This window comes from Anas acuta, chromosome 6, assembly GCF_963932015.1.
Source record: "Anas acuta chromosome 6, bAnaAcu1.1, whole genome shotgun sequence".
Lineage (NCBI taxonomy): Eukaryota > Metazoa > Chordata > Aves > Anseriformes > Anatidae > Anas > Anas acuta.
Window position 1 is genome coordinate 1042181 of NC_088984.1, and position 22563 is coordinate 1064743.

At 50.4% G+C, this 22563-nt stretch overlaps 1 protein-coding gene, 1 long non-coding RNA gene and 2 other non-coding genes across 7 annotated transcripts in view; 2 read left to right on the forward strand and 2 right to left on the reverse strand.

The window, feature by feature from the left end:
- Positions 1-1127, reverse strand: part of GPD2 (glycerol-3-phosphate dehydrogenase 2) — a 58092-nt gene extending 56965 nt beyond the window's left edge. For 3 of the 4 annotated variants that reach the window (XM_068686901.1, XM_068686900.1, XM_068686894.1), the window contains exon 1: positions 971-1125. The gene's annotated coding sequence lies outside the window, so the exon portion shown is untranslated. Of the gene's footprint in view, positions 1-970 lie in introns of all 4 variants that reach the window. The other variant, XM_068686897.1, reaches the window with a different exon arrangement.
- LOC137858746 (uncharacterized) lies at positions 12-6272 on the forward strand. The gene is made up of 4 exons (XR_011097973.1): positions 12-267; positions 3954-4069; positions 5797-5840; positions 6169-6272. It is a non-coding gene; the product is annotated as an uncharacterized lncRNA (long non-coding RNA).
- A 2700-nt stretch (positions 6273-8972) lies between these two features.
- Positions 8973-9043, forward strand: TRNAG-GCC (transfer RNA glycine (anticodon GCC)). The gene has a single exon. It is a non-coding gene; the product is annotated as a tRNA-Gly (tRNA).
- A 176-nt stretch (positions 9044-9219) lies between these two features.
- Positions 9220-9291, reverse strand: TRNAA-CGC (transfer RNA alanine (anticodon CGC)). Its single transcript has one exon. It is a non-coding gene; the product is annotated as a tRNA-Ala (tRNA).
- Positions 9292-22563: the final 13272 nt, after the last annotated feature.

A 22563-nucleotide genomic window follows, 5' to 3' on the forward strand; every position in this document is an offset into this window, starting at 1 on the left:
CCTGCGGCCGCTCCTCCCATGAATTCAATACCTTTGCCCCTTGAGAGGGCTCAGCGCAGCGGCAGCTCTCTGAAGCGAGGGCCTCGTACAGCAGTGAGGAAATATTACTAAATGCAGTGAGGAAACATTACTAAGTGCAGCTCGGCGCTGGGCACAGCACAAGGACACAGCGAGTCCAGGGTGGAGAAAAGGGCTCCCACCTCCCGGCAGCAGGCAGAGAGGAGCTTGCTTTTGGAGCATCCTCCCTGCCAGGCTACTGAAAGCACGGTAAGTTCAGCAGGTACCAAGCCTAGACGGTTTTAAAGTCCAGGACGCCACATGCACTCTTGTACCTTTTCCCCGCAGTAATGGCCTTACAAACGTTTACTGAGGTGACTGATTAGAAGAGATAAGCACTCAGAAGAAGCTCAAGAGTTACTTGCTTCACCAGAGCACTTTCACCCAGAAATGCTCACACGAAGGCAGCTGATGCGAGGAGGTAACCCTGCCTTCCTCCTCCAAAGCTCGATGTTACCACAGCCATGCCCATTCTGCACCCAGCACAGCCCTTAGGTGCTTCTTTCCCAACAGCAGGCTGCTCCAGCAGGTCGCCCAGAGGCAGGCAGCCTGGGAGAGGTCCTGCAGACAGGCCGCAGCCCCCCACCCACCCGATGCTCCGCACCGTGCAGCAGCACCCACCCGGGCTGCGCACACCACAGAGCAGTGTCAGGGCGCTGAGCCCCAACCCGGGGGCTCCGGGCAGCCCCCGAGAAGCACCGCCCGCTCTGTAGCCGTGCTCACCCCCCAGCCCTCCCTTCCACCCCAGGGCTCCGTGCAGGGGGCGGGCAGCGCCGCACGGTGCCCGCACCGCCACCGGCCCCGCGGAGCCCCACGGCCGCCGCCCAGCCCCGCCGCGAAGCCGCCTCCCCCCGCTCCTTTCCCGTCCCTTCCCGGTGCCGGTTCAGGGCTGTCGCTAGGCCCCGGCCCTTACCGCTCGGCCGCCGCCGCTGCGGCTGCTCCCGGAGGCGGGCGCTAAGAGAGCGGCGCGGAGCGGAGCGGAGCGGGGCGGCCTCCCCGCCCCGGGCTATATTGGGCGCGCCCGGGGCCGGGCCGCGGCTGCCCGGATGGCGCCGCTCGGGGCCGCCCTGCCCGGCACGGCCCTGCCCGGCCCGGCCCGGCCCCTCAGCACGGGGAGCTGCTGGGGGTTCTCCTTGGGCCCCGGGTGGGTTCCCAGCTGGGAGCGGGGAGCGGTCCCCGGGCTGTGGCAGGGACACCGCAGTCGGGACCCGGAGGGGTTACAGAGGAATTTGTGGAGTTCTTGCCCTGAACAGCGCTAAACATCAGAGTTCTTCATAAAATAGGTGCTGCATGCGGGTGTGCAGAGCCAGATGCACAGCTTGTTTGTTTCAGGTCACTTTCAGGTCTCTCCAGTGCCCTGAAGCTGGTGCAGGAGCTGCATCTGTGGCTGCCTCGCTGAGCTGCTCCAGCTGCCCGCCTGCTGGAACTGCAGTCCTCACAGACCCCAGTGCCGTACTGGTTGTTACTGGGCCTGGCAGCAGCACCGTGTAGCAGTTAACCCCAGCCTTAGCAGATAAGGCAGACTGCCCACCTTTGGGTGTGCTGCATCAGGGCACAGGTCACCAAGCCCACCCCAGGGGGATGTGAGGAAACACCCCCACAGGCACTGTGGCAGGGGATCACATGCTGGGTTTGCAGGACACGGTGTGCAGGCTTGTGTGTCCCTGTTGTGGCTTTCCTGAGCTGAAAGCTTCCCGATTCCTTGGCTCTCAAAAATAGCAAATCTCCGATCTTGAACTTCCAGCAAATAAGTGAGGCACTTGCCCTGTGAGGCCTGGAAGTGGGTTGTGTGACATAGCAGGGGTGACACCTGGAGACATTCTGAGCATCTTTGTGGTGTTCTCTGCCTGCTGTTTGGCAACAGGCAGGGGCAGGCCTGGGAAGAGCACCGGTGACAGGCTGTGGTTGGTAATGGCTCTCTGCTCCTTGTGGTCCCCATGCGCCAGGCTCCTAGGGACACTGCCAGCAAACACGGCTGCATGTTTTTGGGACTCACCCGGGGACTCCTGGCTGTTGCTTTTGCAGCAAGAAAGCCAGACACATGATTGATAGTAATACACCAGGATCTTCCTCGCCCTCCAAGACCCATTGCTGAACTTTCGGCTGGGCTTTTCCCAGCAGCTGCACATTGTAGTGCCCTGCAGCTGTGGTTCCACGAGAGTTCGGGATCCCCTTTTCCATGCTAGACCAAAGCACTGGCTGTGTCCCCGAACGCCCCTCCGTGGGTCTGTCTTTGTCCAGGCACAGCCTGGCTCAGCTGCCCGACACAGCCGGTGCCACAGACGCAGGGTCCCTGCGTGCCCCGGGCACGGCGCTGCCTGCCTGTCCCTGCTTTCCAGGCACACGGGCACCGGCTGTCTCTAACCGTGCTTCTTGGCTGCCTCCCAGCAAGCGCTTTTATTGCCGTTCTTCCGTGCTCACTGCTTAGTCAACATGCTTTACAGGCAGCATGAGACGTGTTTTCTACCAGGCACAGAAAAACAACCTGCTGCCGCGCTGAGCGGCGGGGCACAGCTCCCTCCCACACGGCCTCCTTGGGGCACGCTCCAGTCACCTGTTGGCCAGCTGAATGTCAGCGACGGGTCCCATCCGAGGAGGCCGCAGGAACCTAATCCCTCCCTCGGGGGTCAGATATAACTGCGTGAGCTAAATTGGACGCTGCAATAATAAATGTATGGCTATCAATTCTCTAGGTGGCATTTAAAGTCAGTAAACAACTGCAAGGGTTGGCTTTCAGAAGTTTTGCAAAGTAAGTGATATTCAGGCTGGAAGTAGTTTTTACACCAGACAAATTAGGAGACTTGGTAGTGCTTTTAAAAGGAAACAAGATCTCCAGTGACAGAGGGAATTAGTGCACTCCATAGATACCCAGGTTTAGAGTCCATTTCATGGGAACACCTCAATTGAGCAGAAGGAACAGAAAATGAAAGAAAACGCCCCAGAAGATTATGGATTAATTCTTTTTCTTTTATTTTTCTTCTTCTTTTTTTTTTTTTCCTTTCCTTTTTTTTTTTTTTCTTTTTTTTTTTTTTTTCTTTCATCTTCCCTTCCCTAAGTGTGAGAAAGGAATAAGAATAACTGGGCTAGGAAACAAGGATTTTCACTCCTAAATGTTGTCTGCCTGGATGTAGCTGCCTTGTCAGCATCAATTTATGGTAAATTTTGATCAATTCAAAACAAGATAGTGTATGGGTGTAAAATGTGTCTACACCCAGTTTCCAGGTCAGCACATAACACATCCCAGACATTCTGCATTTCATGAACTCTTCCAAAGCAACAAAATCAGAAGGGGGGGTAGAAAATCCTGTGCTGCTTGTCACATAAAAGGGAAATACCAAGACGCAGTGTAAACTTTTATGAGGATCACATCTCTTTAAGGATGGGTTCTTCAGACACTCCAGACCCAGCTACCAACAAATGAGGGAAGGATGGTTCTTTCCTTCCTTGATTAGGCTTCCCACCAACAGCTGTGATTTTGTCTTGGTTACTGGTTGGTAAAAACGGGTCTTCATAAGTTTGAGTAGTGCAAGATTTTTACAAGGCTAAACAAAACCTGAAATGCCTTGATGTATCACAGAATTCATCCCTCTTGGTTTTTATTTAATGTCTGGATCAAAATGTTACCTCCCTGGTCTGCGTGCGTGTGGCTTGGTCCCTGGGACACCTGCCAAGACAAGAATTTTGGATGCCTGCAATCATGTGCCCAGCAGGTGTAAATTGTGTTCAGGGAGAGTTCACCTCTTGTCCTTAACCCCAGAGGCAGTTTCTCTTCATTAGCAAGGGAAGATAGAGAAAGAGATTATCATCATTTCCTGACTGCATGCCAAAGTTATGTATCATAAGAGGAAAATCTGTTCATACATTCACAAATATGTTTTCTCCTAATCTGTCTTTAGGAAAATGTCTTTGTGAGGAGCGAGGGGTAATAATCGTAGAGAAGTTGAAAGAAGTGACAGAAACAGAAACAGAAATGGACTCTCTCAGCTGCGATTTTTTTACAGCAGGATGCATGGTAGGTCCCACCCCTGGAAAATAAAAGTACTTAGTCACGGCTGTGATTGAACATTTTACGTGTTCCCAGCTCTGGCTGCTGCTATCGGGTGTCATTCGGAAATACAACTGCATTGCTTCATACCACATGCTTGTTTTACCAGCTGCAGCAGGGCTGTATTGCTGGTGTTTAAATATTCCCCCCCCTACACTCAGCAGATAAAAGGCCCACCGCGTTTCTGTGTGTGTGTGCCCGTGTTTGTGTGCATGTCTGAAAAGAGAAAGAGGCTCATTTTTCTACTAAAACGGAAGTAATGTGTTATCATCATAATTATGTCTTATTGTTTGCTGTTATATAAAGATAACAAATCAGGGCTGAGTCACAGAAGCAAATGCAAAAATTGCAGTTTTAAAAGAATAAGGTCACGGGTCACATTATTTGTTGCAGAACAAACACAATAATTAATTGGCCTCTCCCTGCAATGGTAGCGCAGGCATCTTAACTACAGGAGAGCCAGGACGTGGTACGAAGCAATGTGCAGGAGTGCAGGCAGAGTGCCAGTATGTTTCTGGGGCTCAAACCTGAGCGAGGTAGAGAATACTGATTTCATTGGGAGAGAGAGTAAAAACGGGCGATATCTTTAGAAAGCAAGACTCTTTGGGCTATTTAAGTGTATATTTTCTGTTGTTTATAAGGATTTTTATTGTGGTGGAAAATGTGAAAAAAAAAGCCTTTAAAATGTATCTTCTCTTTACATATGCCAGAGGGAGGGTTTATATTCAGAATATGGAATGGAAAAAGCTTTTTGGAATTTGTGCTTTATTATTTTTTTTCTCTGAGACAATGACAAACCAGCACCGCTGATGTGAATACACCCATTTGCTTTTTTATCCAGACATTTTCACTATTGAATTGTTTAGGAAAAAAAGCTTAGAAAACCTGTCCAAAGACATATATGATCACTTTCAAAGCTTTAGCCTAACATTCCAGTAATTAATGAAGAAATACAAGATTGGACTCTCTTGTTCTTTTTCTAATGTCTATTTCTCTAGCACCGCTTGGCTGATAGCTTTTGTTTGTCAGCATTTACATATTATCTGGGACAAATTTTTTCAGGGTGTCCACACAATTGTAAGTGACCTACACAGATCACCAGAAACAAACAAACAAACAAGAACAAAAAAAAAAACAATAGTAGTGTTGGAAAAAGTTGTTTGAAATATCCACATCTATCTTACCAGCTTGGGTTCTGTGACCTCCGGTAATACAGAACAATTCAGTTGAAAACAAAGGGAGTTGGGAAAATCTGGAAGTTTCCATTTCTCTTCCATTTGAAACACATAAACATTGCTAGATGTAAATGACTTCTGTTCGTGTGTGAAGCTTGTGGGTTTGATATCGTGGCTCAGATGTTTTTTAGCACTGCTTTGGACCACACTCGCTATCCTCCAGCTTCCCCATAATTTAATATCATACCTTTTTATCTACAGAAATATTTTCCCTGCAGATTTTAATAATTAATTGGGACAAGCCTAGTGGGTCTTGAGAGAAACGTAAAAGAGGCAGCAGATACGTGTGACCAAGTGACCTTTTGCTGTCCTACCAGTCCCTGTGCTCTCCCTGCGCTCAAAGGGACACTGTCAAAACTGCTAGTCCTTAGAGCTGTAACCTGCCCTGACAAGTTGTTCTGCATTATAAGTCTTGCCTAAAAGATCACCACAATTCTTTTGTTTGTTTTGTTTGAACAGTCTTTGCTGAAGGCTCTACAATACAGATTCATTTGTCTTTTTAGGTAAGTAGATATATTTAAGTGCCCAACTTACTCCCTGACCTGTTAAAATCAAGTTGATATGCACGTATTGTGCTCAGCAGAGGAGCTGCCAAGGGATGGTATAAATTTTCTGCACTTTGGAAAGAGAGACAAGAGGACATGCTGGAAGCCTTTATTTAAGGAGGCTTTTAGAAACCATTTTGAAAGGCCTGCAGTTATTTACCATTATTTTGGGGCAGTAATAAGTGTTGTCTGGATTTTCCTGGTGCTATTAGGAATTAGGTACTGGTCACTTAAAAGAGGGGTGACCAGGCCATTTCTTCTTACAAAGAGGTATTTTATGTTTGAGGTCAGTCTGAATTATTCCCTAAGAATTATTTCTAACAAGAACTCCATTTAATACAGTGAGACATGAAAAGGTGAATCAGAGCAAATCGTAGAGGTACATTTGTAACATCTCCCCCCCCCCCCTTTTTTTTTTTTGCATACCAATACAGGGATTGATGCAACTGCAATTTAAATGTGGGTGGCTGCAGATCCATAACTGCGTTGTGTGACACGGGAATGTACGGCCATACCAGACGGAGAAGAGGGGATGAATGACATCCACTTACCATACCCAGGGTAATTTGCAGCCACAGTATTAAGCTTGATTTGAGCTGTTTTACCACTGCCTGTCCGTCAATCCTTACCTTATTCCTAATGCAACTGTACCCGCTGAATGTGAGCTGTTGGAGGCTATAAGTGCCCCTGAGCTACAGCATCCTCCTTAGAGGTGCACGGCAGGGTCAGCAGCAGCGCCTGGAACCCATCTGCTCTACCTCACAGCAGCAGAGCCCCGTATGAAGATGCTGTGTCAAGAAGCAGCAAGATCAGAGCCCCCTTAAAGGAGACCTGGAATGGAAGGAAGTGTATTTGTCTCTTTTGGGGGGGGACAACAAGGCCTCAGAAAATCATTTTCTTTCTTCCTATAACAAGTTTTGCCTTCCTTGTTTCTGCTGAAGGTTTATAGCATCTCCTTAACCACCTGAAAGATTTTGAGCTAAAATGAAGGGAATGATGGCCTGAGTCTCTGAAAAGATAATCCTCCTCATCTGTTCATCAGGTATTGGTTAGAAATGTATCAAGGTATATTCAAAATAATCTCAACTGAAAGTAGCTCCCTTGATGTTGTACAAAGCTGGATTCTTGATGCCATTCAAGCCATCTACTGAACTTCTAAAATTATGTGTGTTTTATGGATGAAAGCTACTGAACACATGTTTTTATGAACTGTTTGTACTTACATTTGTGGTAAGATAGTACTTTCAGTTGATATTCCTGTAATGTTGTGGTATCCTTACTGAAAACATGCCCTTCTGCACTGATTTTGCTGGGAACATTCTACAAGCCTTTGTGCTGATTAAGACAATAAACTCTGAAGGATTCCTTGTCTCATTGGAATAGGATGTAGATAATTAATCAGCTGAACCAATCTCATGAAATATTCACCACTTCTGTGACTCTGGACTGTCATTTTCTAATATTATAGGTCTTGATCCTCTCCATTCAGCAGTCTCCACTATACGGTCATTTTTAAAGGGAAGTTAAGTGTGGGCCTGTGTCATGCTGCTTGAAAAAGGGTTTGCAGAGCATGTTCTGGAGCAACATTCAAGCTCCAGCAAGCCAAACTCCTCCTGATTTACTGAGCTCTCTTCAGCCAATGTCCACAGATGCAAAACATAGTCTAACAGACATGGGAAACAGTTCTCCAAATTACTAACTATGAGAGCAAGAACTGCTTTCATTTTGACTCTGGGAATGGCGTGTTGTTGATAATCGTGCTAAGTTTGTTACTGTGGTGACTGTCTGTGTGATGATTCTCTAACAAGCAGTAATTCCACAGAAACTCAGCCTCTTCTGTTCACCGCCTAGGTGGGCCAAGGAGATCCATCCTCCTGCCTGACCACCCCCTGTCGGCTCAGCAGAAGTGGAAGGAGGTAAGAGAATAAAAGTAGGGGGGAAACATTTCATCAGCTATTGCTATTTACCTCGGCATGGCTGTCAGATATATTGAAATAGTAAATTAGAGTCTTCTCGGTATGAGTACGTTTCACATCTGCCTAACTTTTGTTTTTTTCTGGTTCTGGGAAAACAGTTTCGTAGGGCTGACTGGTGGAATTGTAAGCAAAGGCCTAAATAATAATTAGTACTTGAAGAATTTACTGTGTTGCTTTCTGACAAAGGAAAATAAGTTGAAGCTTAGAGGAAAAGGAGCTGTGGTGGCCTTGTTACGGGCCTGCATTGGTGCACTGGGTCAGGGGTGACTGAAATACTGGCCCCTGGTATCTGACAGGCTGACAGACAAACTGGTCTCACTTTTGTTTCCAGACTCACTGAGTGTACAAGTTTTGTTCAGGTTCTGCTTTATTTGTGCAGAAAAAAGTCCATCCTCTCCACGAAGTGAGCATGCAATTGGAACAGTTAGGTACTAACTCCAGGGTTGATAAACACTGCTCTGCACAGGGCAGTCTCCGTTTTGGTATTGATATATGATCACACAGGAAATCAGGATGTAATCTGCAGTGTCAAACTGTTATTAATAAAGAAGAAAATTCCTGCTTGCAACCTTTCATGAGATGATTGGTGGTAGGAGTTCATCCTCTCGGGAGCATGTGTTTTCACAGAGCTGTTCTCATGCACACACCTTCATGTTTGCCCGGTGCGAAATGTTTAATGTTGCTTTTCCTTGAGTTCTTTGTCTTTTGCGTGGCTGTTCTTGGGAACTTGCCCAAGGCAAACTAAATGCCAACACTGTACAGAGTTCACAGTGGAACACGACATCATTACACCACGGTGCAAACCATCTCCTACTGTAACTGGTGGCCTCCTCTGGCAATATAATGAATGTAGAGGAACAAACCTGACCCTCCTGCTGCTTCTGCAGGCTTTTACATGTAAAGCATGCTGGGTTTATTATGCAGATTTATAATTTTTTTTTAATCTGTTAGGGGAAAAACGTACACAAGTATGGCTAACTTTCTGGGAGTGTTTTATCGTGGAGATAAGGGCTGGAAGTGCTCAGGGTAGGGGTGAGGTTAGGGGCGGCAGCAGCAGGGCTGTACCCGCGGAGCAGGGTGCGGTAGGACGGAGCCCGGGGGCTGTTTGCAGCACGCATTGGTGGTTCAGTGGTAGAATTCTCGCCTGCCACGCGGGAGGCCCGGGTTCGATTCCCGGCCAATGCAATGTAATTTTATTTTTATTTCTTTTTTTTCAATTCCGTGTCGCCGCACGCCGCTCGCTTTTAAAACCCCAGCAGACCCCCCAGCCTCGCCGCGCTTCCCGTTACCGGCGGGCAAAAAGCGGAGCCGCGGGGCCGGGTCCGAGCCGTGTTGGAGCGAGTTCTGCCAAAAGAAGCCGCTGGAGATGCCGGGGATTGAACCCGGGACCTCACACATGCGAAGCGCGCGCTCTACCACTGAGCTACATCCCCGGCTGCTCGGCCCCGGCGCCCCGCGCTATGAGAGGGGCGGGGCGGGCCCGCCGCGCGCTGACGGGGCCGGGCCGGGCCCTGAGGCGCCGCCAGCCCCGGGCCCGGTGCCGGGCCCCAGGCCGCGGATCCGGAGCCGCCACCCGGCCCTGACGGGGCCCGAGCGCCCCCGCTGGCGGCATCGCCACAGCCGCCAGGGCCCCGTCGGTCGAGGCCCGGTAGCCGAGGGGGCTGGTAACACGCAGCGGTGCCGTGTTATCGCACACATCGTGTCAGCACCGCCTCCCGGTTCACCTCCTCGGGTTTCCCTAACAAGTCTGCGGCCTCTGAGTCAGCTTGAGTGACCAGATAACAGCCTAACGAAAAACGCACCTCTCCTGGGCTTGTCCTGCCTAAATGTGGACTTGGTGAAAACACAGCCCTGCTACTAAAAGGAAACAAACAAAAAAGAACCACCCAGGCTCTTCTGGCTGTGCATTCCCAGTAAAACCAGCAACTTCCATTAGCTTTACTGGGAACTGCCCGGTCCCACACGCCTTCCAGATTTGTTTTCAGGATCTGAGCACTGTCTGTCCCCATAGCAAGCACTATTCTGCCCTCAATATGCATCCACACTGCGGCACGTAATACCAGAGTGTGTTTAATTTCTAGCACTACGACAAGCTGCCACACGTAGCCGTGGCAGTTTCAGCACTGCCCGCTGAGCACTGCTCCTCCGGTGCCACAGAGTTTGCAATCTGTAACCTCAACAGCTCACATTCTGCCTTGTCTTTTAGCACAGGGCACAGAGTTACAGTGCCTCATCACAGGACTGCATTAAAGGTGCAGAGCAGGTTGACAACACTCCCTGAAATAAGAGCACAAAGCCGTTAAAAACTTTTTTTTTTTTTTTTTCCTCCTTTAATTTAGCTTTCTGTAGCTCTTAGAATAGCAGAAAACAAATGTGGTACGAATGCAGGTATTACTGTGTCTTTATGGATGGCTGCTCTGATGGACAATCAACCCACCTGTGAAACTTCCTCCTTGGGAGGCAGGGCACAGCACAGCACATGCAAGTTGCTGAGAAGAGCAGGTACAGAGCCAAAGCATATTAGCAAGCATTTAATTAATATTCCTGTGTTGCCCGTGCAAGATTTTATGTGCAGCTTGTATTATAGTGAAGCAAAGTCTGTATCGCTGCTAGATCTAAATATCCCATAGACCACCACCTAACAAATAAGGAATAAATTGAGGCATTCAGGCAAGACTCAACACGTGGATCCTACAGGAGGAAATATTTTGCCTTACACTGAACTATACAGTAAATCAAAATGACCCATTTATAGCTATAAATCTCCTCAGTGGTGAACTCAAGCCTACCAACACTGCATGTTCTTAAAACTTCAGAAAGCAGAAATCGAGAGCTGTTGCTGCCGTAGGAGCAATAAAGTTCCCAGTGATACTGCACACGCATTTCATGATCCGGACTGTCCGCACAGCCCTGGTCTTGTCCAGATGTCTGGAGGCAGCCTCTGGTTCCAGGAAACACTTTGTCATCTTGCACGGAGTAGTTTTTAATTCTGCTGTATGCCTCGGCACAAACTCAACATTCAGCTTTCTCAACAGCTCTCTCATAGGACTACATTCACCTCTTTGTGTTTGGGTTTCTATGCTGACATCAGGGAAAAACAATGTCACTCTGTTATCTGGCCGTCCCTCCTCTTGCGTTTCTTAGTGGGATTAACTCATTCCTGGTACCTCACCAACTGTATTTGCGTTTAACGGAGGCCTTCATTGTCCCTGAGGATATGGTTTTCATTGAATCCGATCAGGTTTTTGCATTTTTCATCAATTCTCATTGAACACGTTTAAGTTCGCTCCCTATTTTCCACAGCAATTTTTCTCCAGGCTGATGGATTCCATGGATCCAGCCTGGAAAGAACTCAGTTTCAAAGTTACCAACGTACAGACTTCAGAAGAACTATTCCAATAAAGCTGTGAGGGGAGAGGCATTTTTTTCTGATAGGGTTTCCTATGATTGCACTCGTTCCCAGAATTAAATGTTTGCAGTCAAAATTCCTTCTTAAAATAAACACACTAATTCAATACAATACAGAACTAAAACACAGCAGCATAAAACAAATATGCGAAGATAGTTCATGTCATTGATCCCATTCACCCATCCACGTCCATGGCTTTACGCAGTCACAAAGCTGCCTGGCCTGAACAAGATCTCTGGTCTCGGTGTGGGCCATCTTTCTCAATTTTTTGGTGCTGAAGGGCTGCGTACTGTCTCTTAGAAGTCTTGACCTATTGCCAGAGCCTGTTTTAATGGCACCAGACATTTCTAAATATGCAGCTAAAGTTATTTTTCTTCTATCATAAGACCGTATTGTCCATGCGTTTGCGAGTACCCAGGTGAGTCAGTGCAGACTATTCACAGATCTCTGGCATTATTTATACCTTATTTAGCATTCCTGTCCTCCTTCAAAAAATGTTCCTGTCAGAGATCAGAAAAAAACATAACCAAAGTGACAAATTACAGAGCTTATGAACAACACACTGACTACTTACTTATGAAACATAACCAAACTGTTTTTAAATAATAAATGTGTTAGAAAACCAACCAAACAAAACAACAACAACAAAAACAGGACAGAGTTGCGATTTGCAAAATTAAACAACTCAAAAATTTGCCAACTTTTGTACTTTGCAAATAGTTTTTCCCTGGTCCCATTAGTCAGGGAACACAGTGCTCAGAATAACAATGAGGAAGTTCTGCACATGCGCTACACCAAGTTGGAATGAAGTTACAGTCCTAAGTCCTCCGAATGCAAATCACTTTTTCTCCTGTATTTTCACATCTCTGCTTTTTATTGAGTTAACTCCCTTATTTGATGCGGTGGACCGCCAGAACCGGAGGAGTAAAGCAGGGAAGTGTTTCATTAGTTCCCAGACATGCGATGTGTACTACAGAATCTAAATATTTAGCTGTCTTTTTGTTATTCCCATTCAATAGTGAGAATTATGAAAGTTCGAGTCAAAAAGGAGATAAAAAGGCAGAAAACAGGATTAAAGCTCTGAACTGGGAGATTCATTAGGGTTGCAGACGGATAAGTAAATTATAGCCCTGAAGAAATTATTTGACTGGCAAATTAATTACACAATGTTACAATGGGTTTCTCAGCCAAATTTAGCCCTCAGGAAGCAGGTGGAAGTCTGGATGACTTAATAAAAGGAACCTCAACTGTTCTTCAGCGTAATAAGAGATGAAAATTAACGTTCCAGGATTTGATGCAAATAGGAATGTTGTTGTAAAGCTCAGGAAGACTGAGCGTAGCACAATTATACAGGTTTACACAGACTATAAAGCTGAAGCACCCAGACAGCTGAATGCTGCTGCTTTCTGTACGGGCTTTAATTTACAGTCCTATCTGTGAGGCCAAGACAGAAGCTGATTTGGAAACCAGCATGGCATTCTCACAAGGACAGACAGGAAACTTTATATTTGTAAATAGAATGGTGGGTTACAATACTCTGTAAGATATTTCACCCCAACCCTGCAAAAGTACACTGGTATTGTTATTTGTTAAAGCATTGACTTAAACACTGTGAGCCTTAGTCCATGGCTGCAGTTCTCACTCAGTCCCCAGCATGCAGAAACATACGTAAGAAAAAAATATATATATTTATTTCCACTTGCTTGCTAAGTATCGCATTTTTAAGGAAGAGATTCTGAGCTCTCTCAGAACAAATCCTCTTTGTTGTTCCCGGAAAAGTTTTGGAAATACAAATGTGTCTCTATTGAAACCCATCACCTTCTGGTGCTAAGTATCATATGACATGCGCAAAACCCCAATCTGAACCACAGTGCCATTACAAATATTAGCTCAGATCCTTTATGGTTGTCTGAAATTACACAACAAGAAGGCAGGGCTCAAGCTCATCATCTTAAATCAAACATAACTCTTACTTCAAGTTACTACAGAGCATTTCAGCTTCCAGAGCTACACTGTCTTCCGCAAGGAGAGTCTGCTGCTTCTCTGTTATTCCTGTTCTTCAGGTTATGTCTGGAATATAAAACATGCACATTTTTTCAGGAGACAAAAAAAAAAAAAAGCAAATATTTTGGAAATAAATAAATTACAGTACAGGATGAGGTGTGTAGCTTATAAAACTGTATACAACCATACTGACCTGGAGACGCTGCCTCATATTAATAAGTGCTTTTTATGCACTTAATAACACTTGTTCATCATTGCTGATTACCACAGCCAACAATTTACTCTATGTACGTGTATAATGCTGACTCTGAATATCACTGAAAGGTTTGATTTCTGCATGGACAAAAGAAGTTAAACTGATTAATTCTGTCCGACATCCCTTTTTGTCTATGCTCTCCTGCTAGCTGGAGGCAAGTTGCTTCAAGCATGGTTGAAGAATCCAAACCGTTGCTTGTCCTTGGTAATTCAGACACCTGCCTTAGCAAGCATCTTCCTTAGTGCCCTCAGTTAAATGACCACAGTTTGTTAATTTCTTCTAATTTCTGCTAGAAGCCCTTGCAAAAGATACAGTTGGATTTTATTTCTGGTTTTAGGTTACTCTTGAGCTGAAAGCTTTACATTTATCTTATTTCAGTAATCTTTAAGTATATAAAAAAGATCAGAAAAACGGCTTTATTCCTGTGCACTAGTGCAAATAGCTTGACACCAGTACTGTCTTAGAGCAGCAGCTACAACTCATCTATCACACCCTGCCACGCTTCTGCTGCCAGGCAGCCGTAGTACAGCAAACGAACCTAAAAATAGCTGGAAAAGCATCATACACCAGAGGACAACATGATTTTTTTGTTAACAAAAAAGTGAGCAAAGTGAAAGCCTCGCTGGCAATGGATGCCAGGAGCATGAGTAACTGAGAAACCCCTAGGACAGGAGTTTATTGCTGTTACTGAAGTGAACAAATTCTGACGAGGGATATCACACGCTAAGGCTCATGTTAATCTCGTGGAAGACAAACCAGGATCTGTTGCAGTAACTCCTCCAGTGGGCCGTGAAGTTAAACTTTCCATTGGGTATGATGCTAAGATTAGTCAGAACGAGGAAGGAGTAACAGAAACAATGCTAATTCAGGCCTCAAATTCAGTGAGTAAGGAATGGTTTTCACTTCAGAGCTTAACTTAGATAAAGCAGTAATAACATGCAGTGTTTGAAAAGAGCAAGATCCTGACCCATACCATCTCACCCTACATCCTTGGAATTCAGGCATCAGCTAAATAAAGGGGTTTAGAAAGGATTGAGGCACATAGAGGATACCTGCAAAGACTGGAGCTTTGGCAGCGCCGGATCTTTAACCCGAGGGTTTTGGTTACCAGAACAAACCCCCAGGTGAGGCTGCTGGGCTTCCTCTGCATTGCACAGGGCACCGTGGCTGTTGCTTTGCCCAGAGGTGCCTGCTGTGCCTGCTGTGCATGCAGTGGGGCCGTGCTCGGGGCCGGCTGTCACACTGCAACTCCCCAGCCGCTGTGCAGCTGCGCTGGGCTAGAGCCGTGTCCAGGGAGCTCTCTAAAAATGTTGGTCATAATGTTTAGTACTTTGCCTGTTCATTGAGAATAGATAATTGTATTTTACTCATTAATCAGAGGCTCTTACGGCAATTTTCCCCCTTCATTTTACCTTCCCAGACTTACCTGATTTAGATGCCACTTGGAATTAAGCGTGCTATTAATAACAACACTTGACTCACGCCTTGATCTGAAGGTATTTTCCAGCTTTCCTCTGATTCCTTCATCAAAGTAAGCTCTGGTCGCTGATGGGGGTATCGATAATGAAAGCGGGTAGATCTGCACGTTCCACCTTGCTAAATATTGACAAGGTTTTTAAAAACTGTCCCCTTCACATTCACACAGTAATTCCCTCCTGCCTTTTTCTTTTCCACTACTCTGCAACCCTGCAGACTCTCCTCCCCAAAATCCACCCTTCTTCTCTCCTGGCTGCTTCTGTCCCAGTGGCATTGACCATCCCAGGAAGGATGTTGTGTGACAGAGTCAAGAGTTTTGTTTTGTTTGCATTTTTTGATATACCAGCGTATGCAGTTCATTCTGGCTCTGATTTCCCCTGAATAAATTCCCCAAACTCGCTTTCCAGATGTTAACCTGTAAATTTGACAGTGTAACAGACATGCAGATTTACTACTTTAGCAGATACTTTATTGTTCAGGTTTATCAAAGAGGTTTTCACCGGTCTACGCATTTTCTCACACGCTAGTCGTGTTTGCTGGGAGCTTGCAGTGTCAAAGCATCTTGACAGAAGGCTGAACAATAATTAGACACACAAGACAGTAACAGCCTGCGTTAAATAGGATCTTACAACACAGAGAATAGATTCTTAGAAAGCCACTGTGTGATGTTAAGTAAGTGGGGAGGACTAGAACTATTTCTTCAAAAGCCTTCATAAAGCAATTTTAGGTTCCTGTGGAAAAGCAGGGCTGGTACTCGTCCCTTTATGTTGAAGTCGTCGACTCCAAAGAAACGTCTGAGCCGTACAGCCCAGAGACTTGGGAACAGAAAATTGTCCCTGCCTTGCTCTGCTCCTGATCCAGGGTAATCAACTTAGAGCAGTGCAGATTTTACATCAGTGAGAGTGCAGATTCTGCCCCGTGTGTGACACAGGGTGAGAAGGGTGCCAAAGCCTGCCTAAACCCTGCCTTATCCAGAGCCTACCTCTGCAAGAGAGGGTTTGTTCCCTTCCCTGTAGCTTGTCCTACCACAGTGTAGCCTTAGGTAATACCTTGAGTGACTGTGGCAGTGGGGGATATTGTCACGAAGGCTTCGATCCCACAAAATGTCGTGCACAGCTCGCCCACCCCGACTTCACCAGGGTCTGAGCAGCTCCGCGCTCGGCGAGCTTTGCGGGGCGTTGGGTTGCCGTGAGCCAGAAAGCAATGTGTCTGCGTCTCCTGTCAATATGTCGATAGGGCTACTCCTGCAGATTTTCCTGCTGAAAAGTATGGGCGATTTTAATAGGAATTTGACTAATATAAGAATTGACCTGTTTTTCCAATGGTTTCTTGTACCGGAATGTTGCGATCTGGAAACTATTATATTTCTTCCTGCTTATCGCATCGATACGGGCTGATTTTGTTGGCTTTTGTATCGAACATCTGGTAAATATTCAATCCAGGTTTTTTATAATACCTTTTATTATTAAAGCTCTGCCATCCACAAAATAACACATTTTTATTCACTAGGAATATTAATGGGATTCATTTTTACTTCAGTTTTAATCTGGTTTTTTTTTGAAGAACTGGATCCCATTTAGTTAAAGCTGAAAAACCAAACAGCGTTTCCTCCGTTCTGTGTGCAGGTTAAACTACAGTTCAAATATTTTTATTTAATACCATTCTTTCTCAAATCAGTGCTTATTGCTTACTGTGCTTCAAGTGTTGCAAAGGAGCTTACACTACTCCCTGCGTGTCATTTCGTGCCCGTTTCTCCATCATTATTTCAGTGACTGAGCGAGGCAGAGCGATGCTTTGTGTACCGCTGGATCTGTGATGTGCTCCACTCGCGCTAAACACGAGGAGCGCCTTGCTGCTGGCATGGCGAGAGGGCTGGAGCTCCGACGGTCAGCCGGTGACAGACAGACAGACAGACAGACAGACTGCCCGGCTCCTCCATACGGTGCCTCTGTGCTACCAGAGGGCCCACCAGGACTGGCCATGGAAGCCGAGGCTGCCGGGATGCTGGGGCCGGTGCACAAAGCCCCAGGCGCAGAAGCCCCTCGCTGCACGCTGACGGTAGCACGTGGGAGTCCATGTGCACAGCTCCAGACGCTGGTGCTGCAGATGCTGCCATGCGGGTCCTTTGCCAAAGGCGTTGCTGGCTGCGTAACGCGTGCCCAACATGTGCTCCCCACAAAAATGTTCCTCTTTGTTTTCTGCTGGGTCTCGCAAGGCGCCTGGCACCGCTTCGGGCACGCGAGCGGCTGCCCCCAGGAACCACGGGCAGACCACCAGGAGCTGCTGCGGGTGAGCTGGCCACAGCCCCGGGGAGGCCGAAATGGGAGAAGTGTTATCCAGGAGCTGCTGTGAAGCAATGCCTGTAGGTGTGACCCCGTGCCACAGAAACACCCAGAGCAAACCACCAGGGAGGGACCAGAACATGCAGACAAGTAACACGTTTCCTCCTGGAAGTAAAAATCAGTTTAAACTGGTATTCCACAGCAGCTTGGTGAAACTGATAATTAGAAAACAGACTTAACAATTGGTAAATCATTTTCAGCGTAGACTTCCTTTTCTGAAGCTCTGGAAATAATTAACTTCTTTAAATGCAACTGCTCCGTACTCTGTATTAGAGTCAGGCGTTTTAAAAAGCAAAATGATATTTTAATAACTATGTTCATAATTACAAACTACATTCTCCCCACAAGTCCTGTTTCCAATTAACAGTCTGCATTAATGGGCTTATTCTCCCTGCCATTTACCTCTAATAACAGCCACAGTCACACGGGCGAAGAGTTTTGCAAGTTCACATCTCCCACAAGTTTTTTTTCAGCTTTTCCCTGGCTTCGAGGCGTGATGCCCTGTGTGGGCACGGCCCCGTGCCGAGGATTACCGGGCCCCCCCGAGGTGCTACATCCCACACGGGGCTGGTTTGTGGCCGCAGGGCGAGCTGCAGCCCGGGGCCGAGCCCCCCACGTCGGGGGAGCTGCCCGGGGGGGGCTCCAGCGACCTGCGCCCGGCTCGGGGCTACGGATCCAGGCTCTGCGGGTCCCGGTGCCCCCCCCCCAGGCACGTCCCACGCGTGTGCGGGACGCGGGGGGCGCGCCCCGGGGGGGTCCCCGCGGGTCCCGGGGCCGCGGGCGGCGTCGGGCGGGGCGGGGCGCGGGCAGCCCCCGCGTGACGTCACCGCCCCCGCGGTTCCGTGCCGTGACGTCACGGAGCGCGGCGCCCGGCGGCCGCTGACGCGCGGCGGGGGCGGCGGCACCGGGCACGGAACCGGCACCGGGCACGGACCCGGACACGGACACGGAGCCGGAGCCGGCACCGACCCGGCGGCACAGGCAGGTAGCGGCGGGACGGGGACGCGGGGGGGGGAACGGGGCCGGCACCGGGCGCGTCCCGGTGCAGCGGCGGGGCCGGGCACGGGCGGGACGGGGACGCGCCGGGAGCCCCCGCAGCGCCCAGCACCGGCCGGCGGTCCGGAGCGCGGCGGCACCGAGCCGGGACCAGCCCCTGCCGGGGGGACCGCGCCGCCGGGGGAGCGCCAGGGGAGCCCCGTGGGACCCGGTGGGACCCGGTGGTAGCCCCGTGGTAGCCCCGTGGTAGCCTCGTAGCGCCCGGCGCTGCCCATCCCGGTGCCAGGTGTGCCCCGAGGGCAGGCAGGAGGAGTCGCTCCTTCAGCACCTGCAGGGAAACCGGGGGGTGCCCGTGGGACACAGCCCGGAGCGTTCACCCCGGAGTCAGGGCTCGCCCTGTGACCCCTCGCCCTGTGCCGTGGGAGCCCCCCAGGGAACGCTCGGGGCCCATCCCGGTGTCCCCGTGCTTGTAGGGCACGTCCCAGTGCCTGTAGGGTACGTGCACCCAAAGGCAGCAAGGTGTGGGGCGGCTCTGGGGGCCCTGCCACAAACCTGCCCCACCGCAGGGTGGTGATTTTGGCCCTGGCTGTGTTCTGGCACAGTGCACAGCGGTCGCTGCCCCACGTCACACCGCCCATGGCAGGTACATGGGGGTCTTGAGCTCCTGCCCTGCTGAGGGGCAGCGCGGTGCCTCCCCCAAAACACAGGCTGGGATGGGGTGCAGGTGGTTTGGCGAGCAGGGGAGGCACGCTCACTGCCAGGATCAGCCCCCATGCCCACAGGCCCCCAGTGCTGCCCCACAGCCTCCAGGGGGAAGGAGCGAAGCTGTGCCCCGCTGCCATGGGGCAGAGGAGCTGCAGCTGGAGCTGCCCACGGACCGAACGAGCGGTCACCTCCTGCATTACCCATCCCCGCGATGATGCAGAGCCCAGGACTGCCAGGCACATAACAGAGCTCACACTTTCTGCATTCATGCATCTTTTGGGGTAGGCACCTCACGGGATTTATGGTGCTTTGCGGTCACTGCTGGTGCTCCTGCAGTGCTGACCGTGTGCTGCCGTGCGGGCTGCTGGCTCTGGCTGCAGCACTGCCAGCAGGGCCTGGCCACCACAACTGCTGCTGTCACAGCCAGGGCAACCAGAGCTTCGTCACTGGGACTGACCCAGTGCGCTCCTTCTGCTGATAGAGGCACGAGTGCAGCACCCACAAGTCGCTTCGTGCCCTTCCTCATCTTAAGCAAGCACCGTAACTTCCCCTTAGACCTCGCCAGTTTGCCTCCTGTCTGTGCTCACACACCACAGAGACAGGAATGTTGTGCTTTGTTGGAAATGCCAGTGGCTGAGCCAGGCCTCTGCCAGGAGTGTCCCAAAATGCAGGCTCTGGGGTGGCCCTTCTGCGGGAGTTCTGATGAGCTGCAAGCTGAAAAACCCCGTTAGTGGTTAGTTAGGCAAAGCCCTTCAGGAACGTGGGATTTTATTTTTTGCAGCATGCTCGGTTCTGGCCCTTCCCTGGCATGTCAGAAGTGATTGCAACCCACCTGTTGTGGAACCACTGCTGGAGGGAGCAGGAATGGTGACAGCACATCTCTGCACGCGTGTGCCTGCGTGTGCACGTGTGTGCACGTGTGTGCCTGTGCTCCCCGTGGGGCAGAGGGAGCTGGCCAGCGGGACGGGAAGAGACAGCGGGTGGTGTGGCACGGCCCTGCTGCACCAGGCTCTTGCAGTCCTGGGGGGAGCCCTCGGGGGCCCAGAGGTGCGGACGTGCCCCTGGCCTGCAACGCCACTGCCTCTCCTTGCAGGAGCCATCAGAGGTGTTTTGGGGCTGCTTCAGTGCCTTGCTTTATTTTATTTTTCCCCAAGTATCGCTTTGCCAGGGCAGCTCAGCCTGGTGACCTGTGCCCTGCGCAGGACTCGGGGCCATCCACGGGCAGGGGGCTGTGTTTCAGGGAGCCCCAGGTAGCGCAGGGTGCTTCAGCTTCAGTATTTTAGGGGAAGAGTGACGGCTCTTTTTAATTAAATGTGTCCTTTGTGCTCGTGTATTTAGACACCGAAATACAGCATTTCGCCGCATGTATAAAATTGTGTTTGCATTTATTTAATTTAGAGTTCTTTTTTAAAAGCATGTAGTCTTGAATGTTTGTTCTCCGTTTTTTTTCACATCATTACTCTGATACCGCTTGATTAGCTCCCTCCCCAGTCATGATTGGTAATTAAAATAGGCATTAAAATTAGTCACTTAGCAATTTTGCTGTTCAATTGGCAATTAAATTACTTAATTGCAATTAAAGTCCTAATTTTAATTGGCAAAATGATAGATGTAGATTTAAGATAATATGTATAAATACTTTAATAAGTGTCTATATAAGGATTACTTAATTACTCAACTTCAAGTTTATGCTGTTAACTTTAGAACTTTTAAGTGAGTAATGAAATTTATATTACATCTATTCTAAGGATATGGTAATTAGATGTGTTTCTTGTCCCTGTAAGGGTCTGTGCAGTGAGGTTCCTTCACCGTGCTGAAATTACAGCCAGGACTAACCGTGGGGTGGCACCGACACCGGCCCCCAGCCGGGCAGCAGGCTGGGGGCTCCTGCAAGCCTGTGGCTTCTTGGCTCAGCTGTGCCACCCCAGCTCCCTCCTGGCACACCTTGGCAGACACTTATCGGGGCAGGAGCATCACCACAAGCAAATGATCCTCTTGGATGCGTGCTGAGCAAAGCAGTCGGTCTGGGGCATCACGGAGGTTGAGCTCAAAGGGAGAAGCATCCCCAGCATGAGCACGGTGACTTACCTGAGAGGGAATGATTGGAGTTTTGCATAAGCCATTCATGTGTGAGTGCTTCATAGAGCTTTATGTGAGGAAGAATTTTGTGTTTGAAACATTGGTGCTGTGTGTCCGGGCTGTGCTGCTTCAGGTGCACCAGGTCCTAACCTGAGCGGTGTACGGGGTGGTGCTGGCAGGCTGCGTGTGCAGGCAGTGCCTCTCCCAGCCCTCGGAAAAAGAGTTCGGAGCAGGGCTCTTGCACGCTCAGGTCTCCTGAACAAGGAGCGGGTTTCTGTTCTTTGTAAAACCCCTGCCAGTCCCTGCAGCGGGACCTGGTGCAACAGCCACTCGCCTCCTCCCCGAGCCGTGGAGAGGGAGCTGTACTTATTCAAGCTCTTTCTTTTTTCCAGGCAGAACTGCAGCAGGGGATGCAGCCTGAGGAAGGGCGGCGATGACCCTGAGGTGCCCTGGCGTGGCCACGTGCTTCTGCACCCTCAGTGCTCCTGTTGCCTCCTGACGAGCAGCCCCGTGCCATCAGTGTGCCATTGGGGTGTGCCATTGGGGTGTGCCATCACGGTGTGCCATCGCACCCACCTGCACGATCGGGCTGTGCTGGGCTGGGGGCAAGCATGGACTGAATGGACCTCACCTGTCCGCATCGCTGTTGCCTTTCACGGCCCCCATCAACCCCTCTGGGGGCCTGGGGACACCGGTTCCATGGGACGAGCGGGCGCGCGGTGGGCACGGAGCCCCGACGCCAGCTGGCACCGCGGTGCGGGGAGGTGCGGGAACGCGGGGCACGGGTAGCGCGCGGGGCCTGTACCGAGGGCACTGAATAAAGCGCTGCTGAACGGACACACGGCTCTGCGTGCCTGCGGCGACCGGGGCGCTCCTACGGGACAGCAGCCCCCTGCCTGCCCGGGGGGCACCGGGGGGAGCTGCGGGCCTGGGGCAGCGGGGACCCGGCGGGAGGAGGATGATGAGGATGAGGAGGAGGGAGGAGGTCGGGGGCAGGACGGCAGCGAGCGGCCGCCAGGCGCGGCGCGGGGAGCCCCGACGGGGCGTCCCGGGACACCCCCGCGCCCCCCCCCCGCCGGGGCTATTTTTGGCGCGCCGCGCGGTTGCGTCAATGGCGGCGTCCCCCTGCGTCACGCGCCGCCCCGCCCCGCCCCGCCCCGCGCTCACTTTTTCCCCCCGGCCGCGGGCGGGTGACGCCGCCGAGCGCATGCAAATGAGCCCCGCCCCCAGCCCCGCCCCCAGCCCCGCCCCCGCTTAAGGTGCCGCGGGCCCGACGGGGCGCACCGGGGGCCCCGCCCGCCGCCTCCCGCCCCCCGACGGGCGCCCCCCGCGCCGCGCTCCCGGAGCCTCCCGACGGCCGCGCGCCCCGTGCAGCGCCCGGCCCCGGCGGTGGCCGTCGGGGGGAGGCGGAGGAGCGGGCGGGCGGGGCCCGGAGCGC